The 13,330-nt window shown below is 39.4% G+C and overlaps 1 pseudogene; it reads left to right on the plus strand.

The window, feature by feature from the left end:
- The first annotated feature begins 1,978 nt into the window (after positions 1 to 1,978).
- The window catches only part of LOC135717211 (uncharacterized), a 130,724-nt pseudogene continuing 119,372 nt past the window's right edge, over positions 1,979 to 13,330 (plus strand).

The following is a 13,330-nucleotide window of genomic DNA, read 5'->3' on the forward strand; positions in this document are numbered from 1 at the left end:
ATTTTACATACAATATGATGCAGCTCTATGTCTCCTCAGCTCCCAATAAGGAAGATGTAACCCTGAAATTTCCAACAAAAGACACAGAAAAGGAGATTTTGTTAGTAAGTTGGGTTCGTTGGATCAGGATTCACCTTGATAAGTGATGCGACCATGGTTTTAAATGAATCAGTGTTATCATGCATTATACTTGGATTTGCCCGAAGCCAAAACCAAATGGTGTATCATTGGGCCTTATTACGGGTGTCACTACACGGTGATAAGAAAGTGATACTCAGAATAAGAGCCGTGATTACCGTACAAATCAAATGTGAATCACTTCACCGTGACGACAAGTGACAACTTTTCACCGTGATGTGACATCCGTAATAAGCCCCCTTATAATATAAATCTGAAGACGTTCTATCATCGAAATGCTGAAAATGAACATAGAGCATGAGCATGAGCAAAATTGATCGCCCGCGACTGCCAACACCAAAGAGCTGAAAACCAATTCAAACAAATCAAATCAACAGACAAAACCAGGGTGAAAGCTGTAAGAGTGAATCATTACAGTATAAATCTAGTGATGTTCCGTCATCAAAGAGCTGGAAGAAAACTCAAATAATTTAAATCAATAGATCCAGTCTGAATGAAGGCTGCAAAAAGAGAATAATTATACAGCAATGACCCCATTTTGTCAGCTAGCAAAGTATGCGTATCTTAAACATTCATCTTGAAGGAGGAAGGTATGAAATTACAATTATGTGGAATTATTGAAAAATAACAGTCTGATGCGCGGAGAGATTGACAGGATCGGGTCATAACTGTAATGTGAATATTAGGAAGATTTATCATCGTCAAACTATTCTTGAATTGACCTGGAAGAATGCTTGTGAATAATTGTTATACAGATAAATTAAATTGATAAACTAAATGGTTCAAACAACAACTCCAGCCTGTAAAAAAGCTGAAAATAGGGAATCTTTACAATGTGGATCCCCGACGGTCTTCTACTCAGTAAGCAAAAGCGGCAGCCACCAGGCTAGTCGATCTGCTCAATTTAAATATTGAAACCTTATTTTATGAAGTTCTTAAGAATACCAATTGAAACACAATGTAAACAAATAAAAGTTAAGAGTCTCATCCGAATCAAATGATTCCAAACGATACGCATTCATAGAAATTAAGTTTAAATAGACCAAAGTAGAAAAATGGAACAATCTCACCAAATCAGTCCAACTGAATCCCTTGCAAGCAGCTATGTCACGCTTGGTGTAGTAGCTCCGATCATAGACCCGCCCTACGGGGATCAATCCTCTGGTCGAATGTAGTCGATTGCTCCATGACGCGAACACGAAGCGACCGCTCACAAAATCATACAACGCGTAAACAAACTGAAATCAAAAACTATCACACGCGACGCCACAAATTTCTGTACCGGGAGCACAAGCGAAGAAAAAAAAAAAAAAAAAAAAAAACAAACAACGCAGATAGCGACACTTCTTCTGATGCCTGCAAACATGATGCATCACGTTTTCTTTTTCGATTCCAAAACTTCTCGGAAAGCGAGAAAACCACCAATCACACACGTATAACCGTCCGGGAGGCAGAGTGCCAGCGCTAATCTGGCAAAATCAGCGAACGCACGCACAAAACAGAAATAAACTTATACACAACCGTATCCGAACAGGTTCGAAGCTGAACTGTGAAAAGCATAGTGTTTATTGAGACAAAAACAATAAAAGTTTTTTTTTTTGTACTTCCATTCATGCAATATGTTTATCTCCAAAGTCTATTTGTTAAGATTGATATCTGTATTGTAACTATTAAAACATTTCCCTCACCCTACCTTCTCCTAACTGTGACGTCATTCCATGTATCTGGTCCCTAAACGTGAGTCAACCTGGGATTAAATTCCCTCTCCCCTTTCTTCCCCTACTACTATAAACTTTCTTCCCTACTGGAGGTGGAATGTATTCGTGTGGGTACTAAAGAAATGGTTCAGGTACTTACAGCGTCCGTCGATCGTTGGATTACCTTTCACCAGCCACGGAGTGGGTTGGTGGTGGACGCCGTCGTCACTCGTCGATCACGGGTGCTCGACTATCGCCACGTGTGTCCGGACGTTGTGACCGGTCTGTTTGTCGAAACTGCCGACGGGTCGTCGCATGAGGATGCGAGCCGGTGGACTACCGACTTCGATGACCGGGTGGTGAGTGCGAAAGGGTGACTTGGACGCCAAGACAGCGTTCTATAACACCAGGAAGGGGACTCGCGGCTTCCTTAGGGCGACGGATGTGTACACTGGGAGAGCTAGGATCTGATCAGGACTGGTTCTTGTGTTTTACCCGGGACGTGAGTCTGGACGATTCACTCTGGCAGTGGCTAACTTTCCCCAGACAGACTACTCGCGGATTGTAGCAACCACGTGGTAATGGTTGGTGCTCGCGAGGCCAAACTTTCCTTTCCGATGACCACGCACTCTGAGGTTATTCTTAGCGGCACGCAGCCACGAGACGAAGAATAAACCCAGGGGATCGCCCCAGTCCGATCAACAGCACATGGATAGCTTTGGGTGCTGATTTAGCTACTTCAAGATAGCGGCAGCTCACACAATCGGCCCGATAAATCTGTCGCCAATCTCCCAACAATGGACGCGACAACGTATGGTGACTGTGGATAGACGAAGATTAGTACCCCAAACTCAGTCCGCATCGTGCTCTCTTGCCGTGCGGATCTATTTGCTTTTTGCTGAAGGAAGTGTTACTACTACCTAAAGCTACAACAAATTTAAACAGCACTTTTCAGTGCTCAACCTGTAAAAAATTTCTACCTTGTTCAACTCTTATTCCTCTTCGATCCTTGTTTGGACCCTACCCGAGGTAATCCTTCTTGGATATCGATTTGGGAAATTCCTCTTCGATCCTACAGATTCTTATAGTAATCTGCTTGGAAGTCGATTTGGATAAAAATTTACTGCCGCCATGGCGCCTAAACGCAAAAGAAAGGGGCAAACTCTTGACCCCCCTTCTGATGAAATTAATTTGAGTAATCAATTTGATTTGCTCACGGATGATGAGAATGATCCATCATCCAAGAAAAATTCTAGTAAACTTTCCCGGCTTAATGCCAAGAAGGAAAAGATTCCCCCTATTGTGATAACCACTTCCGATTTCCATGCTCTTCGCATGGAACTTTTGAATTTCGCGAAAGTTAAGTTTTCACTACAAATTGGACGTCGGGGTGAATGCCGTGTATTGGCTGAAACCTTGGACGGATTTAAATGTCTTCTCAAGTATCTTACTGAGAAGAAGCACAAATTTTTTACTTACGACACCAAAACTGAACGTGTGTTCAAGGTTGTCATGAAAGGACTGCCCAGTGGTGAATCCCTGGATCAGATCAAAGATGAACTGGCAAAATTACTTGGAGTTGTGCCACTCCAAGTAATCAAAATGAAAATGAAATCCCGTCCTGGCGATTCGCGCAACGGGATTTCTAATGATTTTTATTTAGTTCACTTGAAGTCTAGTGAACTAAACAACCTTAAGGCCTTAGAAAAAGCTAGCCTTATGCTCCATGTCCGAGTGAAGTGGGAACACTTCAGGAAGACTGGAGGAAATTTCCAAAACCTCACTCAGTGCCGTAAGTGTCACGGATGGGGTCACGGAACTAAAAATTGCTACATGCCAGCTAAATGCATGAATTGTGGTGATTCCTCTCACGCAAAGGACGACTGTCCTGTGAAGGAAGATCCTAAGAAATTTAAATGTTCAAATTGTGGTGAAAACCACAAATCCAATTTTTGGGAATGTAAGACTCGCAAAGCGATCCTACAATCTCGTTCTAAGCGACAGGTAGGAAACGCTCAACGTTTCCGACCAGGGACAAATTCCTCTGCTGTTAACAACGGTCAGCGAGGAACAAATTCTACTTTCGTACCCGTAGGTACAAATATTACCCCTGCTTCAAATTTTTCATCTGTACCTACTCCCCTCGCTACTAACAATGTTCAGCGAGTTAATGGAGCTACCTATGCTGCTATTGCAGCGGGTAGAAATCAAAATACTAACCAAAGTAATTCTAACGGAAATTTTGACAATTTTGACTTAGGAAGCATTACTGCCCCTAAAATGGAATTTTTACAGAAATCATTAATTGACATGATTTCTGATATGCTTAAATCTAACTCCATGTTTGATGCTATTCAAACTGGAGTAAAATTTGCAAATGATATTGTCATGACTTTAAAATTCAGTAATGGATTTTAAAGCATTAAATGTTGTTAATTGGAATGCTCAATCTCTTAAAGATAATGAAGACGAGCTATTTAACTTTTTGAGAGTTCATAACGTGCATATTGCCGTTATAGCTGAAACGTTCCTTAAACCTGACCATAAGGTTAAGAAGGACGCAAATTATTTGATTTATAGAAATGATCGTCTTGATGGACCCTGTGGTGCCGTTGCCATCATTATTCATAGACGAATCAAACATAAAATTCTTTCTTCATTTGAAACCAAAGTTTTTGAAACTTTGGGAGTTTCTGTTGAAACAAAATTTGGACAACTTACGTTTATAGCTGCCTATTTGCCATTCCAATGCGTAGGCCAGAAAAAGAATTTTCTCAAGGGTACCTCCAGAAACTTACCCGTCATAGGTCTAAATTCTTCATTATTGGTGATTTTAATGCAAAACACCGCTCATGGAATAATGCTCAAAGCAATTCCACTATTCAATATCCAAACAGCCCAACATGCTTTTCTTCTGCAAGAAATCCCTCAACTATTGATTTGGTCTTAACTGATTCATGTCAACTTTGTAGCCAATTGGTTACCCATGCTGACTTCGGTTCTGATCACCTTCCAGTAACTTTTGAAATATCCCAAGAAATAATTTGTAATCCCAACAGCTCTACTTTCAATTACCATAGAGCTGATTGGGAGCAGTATCGAACATTTATGGAATATAACTTCGATCCAAACATTCCTTTGCAAACCAAAGATGAAATTAATTATTCTCTTGAATCTCTGACTACTTCTATAGTTGAAGCAAGAGCTGCCTCAATACCAAAATGCGAGGTTAAATTCGATTCAATTATAATAGACGACGATCTTCAGCTCTTGATCCGTCTTAAAAATGTCCGTAGGAGACAATATCAAAGAACACGCGATCCTGCCATGAAGGTTATCTGGCGGGATTTGCAAAAACAAATTAAAAAGCGATTCTCTGCCCTGAGGAACAAAACTTTTGAAAATAATATTTCTAAATTAGACCCGAGTTCCAAACCCTTTTGGAAATTCACAAAATTTTTGAAAAAACCTCAAAAGCCTATTCCAGCGCTTAAAGAAGGTGGTAAAATTTTGATCACAAATTTGGAAAAAGCTCAGAAACTTGCTAAGCAATTCGAGAGTTCCCATAATTTCAGTTTGGGTCTTACTAGTCCTATTGAGAATCAGGTTGCTCGGGATTTTCTGAATATTTTCTCTCGGGAAAATATTTTTGATGATTCCTGGGGGACTGATTTGGACGAAGTAAGGTCTATAACTAAAATTTTTCAAAATATGAAAGCTCCAGGTGATGATGGAATTTTCTATATCCTCATCAAAAAAACTCCCAGAGAGTACCTTGTCTTTCTTGGTAAAATTATTTAACAGATGTTTCCATTTGGCATACTTTCCTGATAAATGGAAAAATGCAAAAGTTGTTCCAATTTTGAAGCCGGATAAAAATCCAGCTGAAGCTTCTAGCTACCGCCCAATAAGTTTGCTTTCTTCAATAAGCAAACTTTTTGAAAAGATAATTTTGAATAGAATGATGCATCACATCAATACGAACTCAATTTTTGCAGATGAGCAGTTTGGATTTCGCCATGGGCATTCAACTACTCATCAACTCTTAAGAGTTAACAATTTAATTCGTTCAAACAAATCGGAAGGCCACTGAACTGGAGTTGCTCTTCTAGACATAGAAAAAGCATTCGACAGTGTTTGGCATGAAGGTTTGATTGCTAAATTGAAAAAGTTTAATTTTCCACTTTATATTATGAAATTAGTTCAAAATTATTTAACTGACAGAACTCTGCAGGTAAATTATCAAAATTCCAAATCTGAACGACTACCTGTTAGAGCTGGAGTTCCTCAGGGTAGCATTCTTGGGCCTATATTGTATAACATTTTCACTTCGGATCTCCCTGATTTGCCTCAGGGTTGCCACAAATCTTTGTTCGCTGATGACACAGGCATTTCCACTAAAGGAAGAAGTCTTCGTGTTATTTGCAGCAGACTGCAGAAAAGTTTAGATATTTTCTATTCTTATTTACAAAAATGGAAGATTTCTCCCAACGCTTCCAAAACTCAACTTATAATATTTCCACATAAGCCTAGAGCTTCCTTTTTTAAACCTAGTAGTAGTCACATAGTCACTATGAACGGAGTTCCTATTTCCTGGTCAAACCAGGTGAAATATCTTGGATTAATACTTGACCAAAAATTAACTTTTAAAGATCACATTGAGGGCATTCAAGCCAAATGTAACAAATATATAAAATGTTTGTATCCTCTTATAAACAGGAAATCCAAACTTTGCCTGACGAATAAACTTCTAATATTTAAACAAGTTTTTAGACCGGCCATGCTTTACGCTGTGCCAATATGGTCTTGTTGTTGCACTACCAGGAAAAAAGCACTTCAAAGGATTCAGAACAAAGTTCTGAAAATGATTTTGAAGTTGCCTCCCTGGTACAGTACTACCGAAGTACATAGAATTTCGAATGTTGAGACTTTAGAACTAATGTCCAACAAAATAATTAATAACTTCAGGCAAAAATCGTTGCAATCCTCAATTGCAACGATTAATTCCCTTTATACTTAGATAAGATTTAGTTTTAGTTTTTGGTTTTAAGATATCAATTGTTATACTGACATGCAGGTTTAAAAACCCTGTTTAAAATACTGAATTGCCAAGACATGAACAATGTAAAAACACTTAGATATATATCATAACAATTAAGGCTGGTAAGTTACTGCAGTAACTGGAGCACCTAGGTTAAAATGAAATGTAATTTATTTTGAATTTGGAACAAATAAAGAGTTAAAAAAAAAAAAAAAAAGTACCCCAAACACGAAATAAATATTTTCCACCAATTACCTCGCGTAGTTTCAATTTTATGGTTGCGCTTCCTTTTTAGAAGTTTCTAAACTCACGTTTTTATTTCTATTAAAAAATTAATCATTAATCTTCAATTTGTTTTTCCAAATTTCTTCAGCTCTTACTTTTTACAAATTTTCAATTAAACACGACTCACGATTTTATATTAGCTTTTCATTTAATGTCAACAAGATAGACTCTGGAAATAGAGTCGCGCACGGAACCCCTTTGGATACGGTTGTGTTTGTTCTCTGTTTTGTGCGTGCGTTCGCTTTCATAGTTTTCGGCTGCATTTGCGGGATTAGCGCTGGCACTCTGCCTCCCGGACGGTTATACGTGTGTGATTGGTGGTTTTCTCGCTTTCTGGGAAGTTTTAGAGTCGAGAAAGAAAACGTGATTCATCATGTTTGCAAGCATCAGAAGATTTGGCGCTTTCTGCGTTGTTTGAATTTTTTTCTCCCGGACCAGATATTTGTGGCATTGCGAGTGATAATCGGTGTTGATGTTGGTTCACTTGCAACTATTTTTGCAAATAAAAAAAATTAAGTTTTTTCGAAAGAAATTGATATTGAAAGTGTACCAAAAGTGCTTCTGAACGTGTTTCACAGTTGGGTGGTGAAATTCGCGGTTGTTTTCAGTGAAAATTCCGTATCACAAATTTTCTCACCGAGTTCCCTTTTTTTGCCGTTCGACGACATCAGGAATGCGCTCCGGGATATATGATTTGGTGAGTACGTTCCAGTTGAGGATTGTTCTTGTACATTTCTCGATTGCATTTTCGAGGGGACGTGTCTGCTCTTGTGGGCAGTGCGTTTGATGGTCGGTTTGGTAGTATCCTTTTAAATATAATGTCTCATGTCCAAATAACCTCGATTTTCGGTCTATTGATTCAATACTTTAGTATTATATTTTCAAAACATACAATGATGCATTATGTCATTTCATGGCACATAAAACAAAAAGTGTGTGTATAGGACCCAATAATCTAGGTTATTTGTATTTTGTAAACATCTTTATCTTTTATTATATTTTTCATTTTACTACATATTTTATATTCATTATATATTACATGATTATATATAAATTCATAATGTAAATTACAATAAATACTGGGAGGGGAGGGAGCATCAGGGCATCATTGAAGTTGTAACTGGACAATGGAGTGGAGTGCCAACCGGAGTCTAGGAGGGAATGTGTACTGTCATTTTAGATAGTTACATTTCACTCCAACAGTTGCAATGAATTTGACGCGCTCTTCTTAAACAAACCATCCCGTGGAAAGCTTAACATGTACTGCGAATTTAGCTATTCATTTTGTTGGATCATATTGTTGGAAGGAGATTCTCTTATTCCCGCGGGTTTCGCGTAAGTGTCTCTGCTTACGGGCCCGTCCAACCCTTTTTGGCCCTTCATACAGCAGTATGTTGAATTCAGAATGATGACGGAATTTGATCTTGCTGTTGACTGGAGCCGCATGCAGGGCAAGACCCAAGCTAGGATGGTGGCTACTTACATACAAGATAGACTCTGGAAATAATAATTAATTTTTTGATTACTTTACAACACACTTCACTCAAAGCTTTTTCATTACGTTTAAATTGTTTTTCACAATCACTTAAACTTGGTTTCGATTAGCTTCTAGATACACTTTGAAAATTTTCGATTTACGACTTTACAGTTCGGCGGTCTGAACGGGAAAGATCGAGTCGGTGCTTTTTCCGTGATCAGAAGCCTATTTTTTTTTTTTTCCAAATTTCGTTTTTATTCCGGTTCTATCGTGCTTGATTCCAAATTTTCTTTATGGTCTGATTAATTAAATGACATGCTACTCCCCTTAATACCATCCTTACCTACTGATTCGAGCACTTTGGTTGCCTATTTCTAAGGCGCAAATTAATTCCACAAATAGGGTTCTTAATGAAACATCGACTGTAAGTCCGTTTCAACTTTTCATCGATTACGCATTTAACGGTCAATTTAATTTCGCCTTAGTTGGTAGTACCAACCGGTGGAAACTAACGATTTTAAATTGGCTCACTACTTGACTAGCCTATTGGTCCAAAGCAAATCGATAAACGTACCCCATTATAGTCGAAATTCTAGTACATCACTATGGTTGTTTCGATTCGCTATGAAAGTTTGACAGATAAAATGAGAGGCTCGTGTATTTTCCTATGTTTCGAGGGGTTCATCGATTAGCTTGGGGCCGAAGATAGTACCAGAGCTGAGCCAAAAAGTTGAGCACGTTTCTTCGGGACCTTCTGGTCTTAGAGTTACCTCTATGATAGTACCGTCGCTTGTAGCACGTGTTTGACGTTAACACACTAGACCAATATGTAATGCGTACTACCCATGACACATGTCAATAGATGGTGGTAGTGTTTTAGTGACCATATTTTACAGTTAAAAATATCGAATGCATTATGTATGTGATTTAACCATTTAAAAAAAAATGATTAATACTTAGTTCAATGAAAAATGTTACATTCAAGTTTAGGATAACAATCGTTCCAATACTATGAGGAAATCAAGGTAGGCCGTGCATTGAAACTGACGTGTTTTGAACTTGCTGCTGCTTTATTTTCCGAGATGTTTATTGAAAGTTTAATGCAATAAGTCCTTTAGCTGGTGCAATTTGGATACCTGAAAACTTTTTCAATAATTTCGCGTGTGTTTATTAGTGCTGTGTTTGGTTATTTAAAAAAAATAGGATCGAAAGAGTTTTTAAGATAACCGTGAGTGAACAAACCAGGTTTGTTTTCTTCCTTCGCCGCCGCCGTGAAACGTTGCGAAAAAGCAGATCTCCGCTGAATTTTCTAATGTACACTGTTGAATCGTGTCCGTTTGGGTTTAGTTACAAGTGCACAACGATCCGGAAGCCGGAAGTTACAAAATAAGTCCAGGAGGTAACGGTGATATCCAGTGGAAGTAGGTTAAAATCGAACGTGAAAATTTTCTCCTGCAAAGTGCTGCTGCCTGCAAGCCAAAATGGGCGCGTATCTATCGGAACCACTCACAACGAAGGATTCGAGCGAGAAGGCAATTGATTTGCTTGCTTGCGGTTCCAGCTCGATTCAAGGCTGGCGGATCAGCCAGGAGTAGTAGTTTCTAGTGATTGAAATGATCTCCATAACATCACTAAACATAACCACGAGCAATGACGAGGAACTGCATCCCAAACCAGGGCGTCACTATATCAGCTTCAATCGACCAAATCGATGCGACGAAGAGAGTGCTGGCTTTCTTTTTCTGTTAAAGTCGAACAGCTTCGCAGCATTCTAGAATCTCAAACAAATGTTCAATTGCTTGTCTCTCTTTCTCCCGTCGCTCCATTGATCTTCCTTTCAAGCTTCGGTGAAACGGATGAGCGAAAGAGCGCTCGACTTTCTCTTTCATGAAACACATCAACAGAGGTTTCATGACGTATATGACGGAAAATGAAATTACACATATAAAGCATTTCTCACGTGAAAACACTTGAAGATTACACGTAATATGTTTAATTTATCTTCCATCCATATATTTATCTAAAAAAAAATTAACGAAAACAAATTGAAAGAACGGTGATAGAGTGTTCGTGAAAGGGGATTGAAAGCCATAATGAGGTTTCGTTTAACTAAAAAATCGACATTACTTACATTGAAAGCGATGAGCAAAGCAACGACGAGAAGATTCACAGCCAGCGTTTCCTTCTAAGCGTGTTTCTTTTTCATTATCATTTCTTGCTGAGGCGTTATAGAAATGAAGCGTTGAACACGTTTGTATGAGAGAAACAAAACTCGAGTTCATTTTAGAGCTTCGAAAATGTAGAATCCTGTCCCAAAGCCCATGATAAACAAGGAGCGGATGCATCCAACGAAACTTATAAGCGCAAAAGAATCATTACCAACATAGGAGAAAATTCGGTAAGATCCTTTCATTGCATTATTTTATGATTCTTCAATATTGTACAAATATTCACACATTACACACAACTACACTTAGTAATACGGAGCGTTTGGTACGGTATGTCCACGCATCCTTCCACCCCTGTAGATTCAAGAAATGTTCCCATTAATTTCCAAGAATCATCTTTGCGGCAAATACAACGCAGTAGGCCTGGCCGTATTGATGTTTATATCATATCTCAGATATGCTGTAAATATCAATTAGACAAGAAGAATGATTAGACCTCATCTAGCCTAATCATTTTTCAGGATGCTTTCTCGTACTGGCTGCGTTTGTATTAGATTAGATTAGATTAGACAATCGTTCCAATACTATGATTCGTATGTTTGAAAACTTGTATTGATGGCATTGAACGTAAATAAAATAAAATTGAAAAGCTCAGTCAACACGTTTATTCTGCCGTGATGGACCCAATATTTGTTTTGAATGACTGAGCGTACATTTTCTATGGAAAAATGCCCCAATTACATGCTGTGTGAGCGAAGGCAAGCAGTGTGCGTCGCCTGCTCGTGTTTTTGTTGGCTCTTTCATTGCCTCGTCCTTTACCGTTTGGTACAAACGGTCTGCACAGAGCAATGGATTGAACACTCAGCCTAGGCAGTCAATAATGTTTACGCTTCATAATTTTAATGAACACAGACAGCTTGCCTACAGTGAGTGCTGTGTCGTTATGCCCATGATCGCAGAGCAAAAGCGGCAACGGGCACGAAAACGATGAATCCTGCACATCCACGAGCAGCAGACGAAGCAAAGGACGTCCAGTGGGCAAAAAACCTCGTCGGGACTTTTATTTATTTATTTATTTATTTCTACTTGTCAACAGATAAAATAGTTACCCTAATGACAATTTTCTATATCTAAACATCAAAACTGCTTCAAACACAAAATTAACGCAAACATCTCTTAAAGCTACGCTTATTTTTCTCGCGGGACACATTAAAATCGAACACATAATAACAACTATTGAAAACGCGGCACATACTCAACATTGGTTCGTGTACGCCATAGTTGGTCCTCGAACGCCGGTTGTTGAAGAACGCATGCAGCCGGAGGTCCCGTCGTTGAGTGTTGATGTCAAGAAGACTGAGAAGTGTGGAGCAGTCGACGTTCCCTTGCAGAAGATCCGCAACGAAACAAGCCTTCGCCACATTACGCCTTCCTTCCAAGAGCTCCAGGTCGATGAGGTTATAGCGACTTTCATAGCTCGGCAAGTTACGCGGGTCGCGCCAACGAAGGTGTCGCAACGCAAAGCGAATAAATTTTCGCTGAACAGCTTCAATTCTATGGATGGCATTCTGATAGAATGACGACCAAACAACGGCAGAGTATTCCAGTATAGGTCGAACCAGGGAACAGTATAAAGCCTTCAGGCAATACACGTCCTTGAAGCTTTTGGCGAAACGGAATAAAAATCCTAGCTGCGATGAAGCTTTAGATACAACATAAGCAATGTGATCCTTGAACGTTAATTTACAATCGAGCATGACTCCCAAGTCCTTGACAGTCGATTCGCGTTTCAAGCTTATTCCTCTTAAGGTGTAATCGTGGAAATGCATCGCCCGTTTACGACCAAAGGAGATGACCGAGCACTTGGACACATTTAAAGACATCCTGTTTATCCGGCACCAATCATCAAAGACTTCAAGTTCTTGGTGGAGGAAATGAGCGTCTTGAGGCCCTTTTATTACGTAGTAGAGCTTCATGTCGTCGCCGTACGAGAGTTTAAGGCATTTGAGGATCAAGTTCACGTCGTTCATATACAACAGGAAAAGCAATGGCCCCAGGTGGCTGCCTTGAGGAACACCAGATGTAACAATGAAGGGTGGAGAAGCGTAGTCACCGATCTTAACAGACATAGATCTGCCAGTCAGATAGGAGCGAAGCCAGGTAAGTAGACTCCCATGAACACCCATTTTGTCATATTTAGAGATGGTAATTTCATGGTTCACTCTATCGAAAGCTGCAGAGAGGTCGGTGTATATGGCGTCAACTTGATGGCCACGTTCAATCTCACGAATAATGAACGATGTAAAAACAGTTAGATTAGTCGTCGTCGAGCGCTTAGGCATGAAGCCGTGTTGATCCTGAGAAATACTGTACGAGCAGTCTTGAACCAACTTTTCCAGGACAATTAGCTCGAATAGTTTGGAGATAGCACTCAATGCAGCTATTCCGCGGTAATTGGCGACAGTCTGCTTGCATCCTTTTTTGTGAACAGGGAAAACAAACGAATCCTTCCAACATTCTGGAA

This window comes from Ochlerotatus camptorhynchus, unplaced genomic scaffold (assembly GCF_037179485.1).
Source record: "Ochlerotatus camptorhynchus isolate MF236.1 unplaced genomic scaffold, CSIRO-AGI_Acam_v1.1 ptg000002l, whole genome shotgun sequence".
NCBI lineage: Eukaryota > Metazoa > Arthropoda > Insecta > Diptera > Culicidae > Ochlerotatus > Ochlerotatus camptorhynchus.